At 34.6% G+C, this 5199-nt stretch overlaps 1 non-coding gene across 1 annotated transcript; it reads left to right on the top strand.

Annotated features, from left to right (window-relative positions):
• Nucleotides 1–3961: 3961 nt before the first annotated feature.
• LOC128579918 (small nucleolar RNA U3) lies at nucleotides 3962–4179 on the top strand. Its single transcript, XR_008378300.1, has one exon. It is a non-coding gene; the product is annotated as a small nucleolar RNA U3 (small nucleolar RNA).
• Nucleotides 4180–5199: the final 1020 nt, after the last annotated feature.

Below are 5199 nucleotides of genomic sequence, written 5' to 3'. Positions count from 1 at the left end.
AAATACCATTGAAAGATAATGGAAGTCATTTGTAGAATGTCCCTCCTCAGTTTCAGCGTGTCTGATGTTTTCTCATGATTAGACTTAAGGCATACATTTTGGGTAAGAATATCACAGAGTGATGTTTTGCTCTACACAGTGCAGCCTGTAAGAAGTTGCATGATGTTGTTATCTTCCTCGTGTTGTTTATTTTGATCATTTGGATAAGATGGCATCTCTACTATAAAGTTATTATTTTATTAATATCTTGTGGGCAGATACTTTGACACTATTTAATTATCTTGTTTCTCAGCATAACTTTACCACTAATTTTAGCATCCTTCAAAAGTTTTTCTGTTAGATAATTATTACTATGATCTTTGCAGAATGGTGCTTTTTATATTTTCTTTGAATTTTCTACATTTAATCAGTAACATTTTTACTATAAAGAAGAACTCTTTCTCTTCCTTTAGTTTGTTTAGTCAATTGTTTCTTTACAGCAGTATGGACTCATGGATATTGATCTTCTGCAAATTACAATCTGTCACTATCATTAATTATTTTTAAAATTTTCTCAAATTTGGCTATGGGAGTTCCTTTGAGTTGAGTTTTGTGTCACTTCCACCTTTTTTCATTATTTTGAGAGCATGTCTTTTCTTTCTGGCACAGCAAAACATCCCAAGCTCATCTTGTATTTTCCCTGCCTAACTCTGATGTCAAACATTTCTCCAAGGAGACTTGGTACCTTTAATTGGAGGATGTTGTTACTGGGATGTTATTGTTTCTAGGCCCTTTTGCTAGAGGATTTAGGAAATATATGTATGTTTACTCACACTTTCATACACATCTATATTCATTTCTACAATAATCCATCTGCATATATACTAAAAACAATGATTTCATACAATACTTCTGATTCCAATCCAACACTGCAGGATGTATTATAGCCTTCCCCATTCCCTTATTTGTAACTCCATGCTCTGACAGTAGAAAACCTGGCTCTCGTTATCCACAGGATATTTACATTTTGTTCAATCCTAGCATACATATAAAGTAATTTCATGTTTGCAAACTCATGCCCTTATGAAAACACATTTATAAACTATATCATAATATTTGTGCATGGTTCTTTTTGTCTTTAGCCTCACAGATACAGTCAAATATTTTTGGTTTTTTTTTAAGTAACTTTGGTCAGCTCTTGTCTGCCTTAATCTGCCCTAATTATTCAGTGCAGTGTGGTTGTAATTATCATTTGAAATAAAGTTAAATTCATTTGTTACTCTTTGTACTCCATTTTGCATTTTCTTTCATCTTGGTTGATTTTAATTATTTATTTATTTGGGAAAACATGGAACTCTGTCACAGCTCAAAGAGCTCTAAGAGTCAGAGTTCAAAAAATATTCAGTGAAGGATCAGTTTTCCTTCTTCTCTGCTATCATGTTGCTATTTTGATTTGAATTATAGGTAGCACCCACAGGCCAATATGCCATCTTTGTGCAACATCGAAACAGCTAACCATTCTTCAAGGCACTTAATCACCATCTGCAAATTATGGCAATAAATTATATGCCAATCTACGATGACTCAGATGTAAACAAGCCCCTGGAATTATGCAAAGTACAACTGACACAAGCATAAGGGCATGAGTTTGCAAACCTGAACTGCAACCTTGGAAGATTCTAGAAATGCAGAGAAAAGTTACTGGCACCATATCTGTTTGCAGAATAAAATGAGACAATGACATACTTTTTCAATAGAAGTTATAATTACTTGAGGGGATTCCAATCTAAAATATATTAGAACCATTTGACCACCAAAGGAAACAGAATATAACTCAAGAAGTATGGCATGCTGGTAAATATGTACATCGAGAAGAACATTGTGGAAAACGAGTAAAATGCTTGCATGCTCGTTGCTAAACCAACTGTGTAATACAATAAGGAAATTCAGAATCCTCAGGATGTATATAATTACATATAATTTATGTTAACATATACAAAGTCAGGCAATTAAGTTTGCAAACTCATCCTAGAAAAAGTGCTACATACCTACCTCATTGCTGAATATCACTATGGTCCCCTAGAAAGTTCTCCCTATGGAAAGCTATGCACTGATGATAGTACCTAGTCCACCCCTCAAAACAATTTTAGAACTCTCCTTCTTGAATGGCTATCAGAGCTGTCATCATATGAGGTCTGACAACTAGGTTTGTGAACTCGTTCTAGAAAAAGTTTTATATACTTCATTGTCGATCACCTTCTAAGTAAACTCCTTGGCCATCTGGTGACTATAGGGATATTCAATAATGAGGTTTATAGTACTTTTTCTAGAATGAGTTCACAAACTTGTTAGACCATGTATTATGCATATTTGTGGCAAGTGTCTATCACACACAATAGCTTCTCTTTAGATCTTCCTTATCTGGTAAAAATCCATATAAGTAAACAACAGAAAGACTGTCTTAACTGCAAAAGGAAGACAAAACACATACATGAAAGTATGGAGAACCTGTTCTTTTGATACTCTTAGCAGTGGTTGATAGGTTAGATATGGAACTGAGACCTTTTTTAGATCCAATACAATAAATTATTCTCTGTCCTTAGCAATTTCTGTATTTCCTGCCTAGGCATTTATATTGTGGCAGCTCATCCAACAGTTACTGACCACCTCAAGGGCATGATGATAAATAGTACCATGATAGATAAAACATGATCCTTGTATTTGGGTATTTTGTAGTAAGGAAAGAGGATAGACAAGAAAAATAATATCAATAGAATTTGTACTTCACCAGAGAAAGATACATATAAAAGGTAAAAGTTTATAAGGGGAATTAGCTGGACAGAGTCATCCTCCCAGAACATCGCAATCTAGATTCTATACCGAGCTCCATTCTACCACATGTCCACACATGTGGTATAACTTGAACTTTTAACATTATTTGGAGCACAGATGTCTTTGAGTCTTTGTGAATTAGTGAACCAGAAGTTGCATTAAAGTTTTTGCTTCAAATTAAATATCCAGTATCTTTAAATGTAGCTGTTCATTTTGTTCTGACAAATATAATTTAACTTTAGTAACTACTGTATTTTGTGCAGCACTATCACATGCATCAGGCTTTATTTGGTAAGATGAACAAAGCTACATTTATGCATTTATGTGAGAGTTTCCTGCCATGTGCTACTGTACCATCTTTGCAGTAAAACTCAGTGAGTTAGCTGCCATTCCCAATGACATTTAGCAGATTGACTGCAAAGTTAAAAGATGATTATTGAGATATCAATGGAATGCTGCATACTAAGGGCTAAAGCAATAGTTTCTTGAGAAGTCATAGAAGCTTTTGCTGAAGCTCACATCATGTTATCACTAATAGAAAAGGAGCAGTATTTCCAAATGAATCTGTGGTTCCTGTGTGCAAAGTTAATGCCATACTTTTTTTTTTTTGTCTCATTGCAGAAAAATGCAACATTGATGCATTAAAAGATAGAAAAGCAGATCTGGAGTATAATAAAAATGGAGAAGTCTTAGAACTATATTAGAATATAATTTGCTAAAAGGATAATCCACTTGCCATATTAGGTTATGCTACTGCTGGAACAAATTACTATAAACTTAGTGACTTAAGATGAAAATCGTATATTATTTTACAGTTCTGGAGTTCAGAAATCTGAAATGGGCTTTATAGAACTAAAACCAATGTGTCAACAAGGCTCAATTTCTTTCTGCAAGTTGTAGGAAATGGTCTAGTTCAGTGCCTTTTCCAAATTCTGGTGACTGCCTACATTCCTTGGCTCATGACCCCTTTCTAGCTTCCAAGTTAGAAATCACATCATTCTGATGTGTGCTGTTGTCATCACTTCTCTTTCTCTGACTCTCTCTTATGCTTCCCCTTTCACTTTCAAGTTGCACACCTGGACAATCTCCCCATCCAATCCCATATGCAAAATTTCTTTGACCATATAAAGCAACATGAAAATAGCTTTGCAAGATTATACTTTCAGGGATCATTTCTATAGTTCGTTACTAGAAAAGTCTCTCTGAATGTGCACAGCTCCGGAAACCACGAGGAGAAGGCGCAGCGTTCTCTGTTCTCTCCTGAGCGTGAAGCGGCTCTTGGTGTTGCTTTACTGCAATTGCCATTTACCACTGATGATCGTTCTTCTCTTCCTTTGGGAGAGTAAGAGGGAGAGAAGAAAAAAAAAGAAAATAGCTTTACAAATGTTTGGAATATAATAGCATACTCAAGTGTCCTGATTGAGAGAAATGTGTACCTCTATATCAGATGCGGGATTAAATGAATATCCACCAATAATTTCTCCAGAAAGTGGAAAACAAAGCATAATTTCTGGATCCTGTGGATATGTTACCTGACATGAAAAAGGGGATCTAACGGAAGTGATTATTTTAAGGACCTTGTGATAGGGAGATTATTCTGGATTATTAAGACAGGCCCAATAGAATCACAAGTGTCCTTTAATGTGAAAGAAGAATGTGCAGGAAAAACCGAAGGAAATATATTTGGGAGAAGGTTAAATTGATGTGATGTAAGGTCTTAACTTGCAGTTGCCCCGTTTGAAGATAAGGGAGGGCGAGACCATGAGCCATGGAATGTGGGAAGCCTCTACAAACTGGAAACAGCAGGGAAACAGATTATTCCCTACAGCTTCCAGACAAAGCCCACCTGGATTTTATTCTCTGAACCATTTTGACCTCTGACGTCTCAAATCATAAGATAAAAAAAAATGTTATTTGAACCTATAAGTTTATGGTAATATGTTTGTTACATCAGCAATAGGAACCTAATACACTTGAATCAGAATATATCAGAACTACTGGTATTTAGTTTAAATGTAAACTGGCAAAATCATCTGTTGTTGAAAATGAATTATAGAATGATCCATTTTTTTTTCCAGGAGAAAAAAGAATTCAAAACTTAGTAGCTTTAAGTTCTTTTTTAGTTTTCAGAGATTAGGAGACTCACACAAGCCAAGTTTTAAAACTAACTTAAATTTAGAAAGTTATGAATTTCTAACAGCATGAAAATATTTTGAAATTTCAACTCATTTGTTTCCTACAAATGTGATTCACTGCTCAGAAGACATTCATGTTACCAAATCTTTCCATGCAATTTTGCGAGCTTAGCATTTTCTAGTTTTTAAATAAATCAAAGTTGAACTATACTCTTTGACTACATACTCTTAGTGTATATGTTTCTTTAAAAAT

The sequence above is a fragment of the Nycticebus coucang genome, chromosome 2 (genome assembly GCF_027406575.1).
Source record: "Nycticebus coucang isolate mNycCou1 chromosome 2, mNycCou1.pri, whole genome shotgun sequence".
Taxonomy (NCBI): Eukaryota; Metazoa; Chordata; class Mammalia; order Primates; family Lorisidae; genus Nycticebus; species Nycticebus coucang.
The sequence above is the reverse complement of the archived record's forward strand: the minus strand, read 5'-3'. Positions and strand labels throughout refer to the sequence as shown.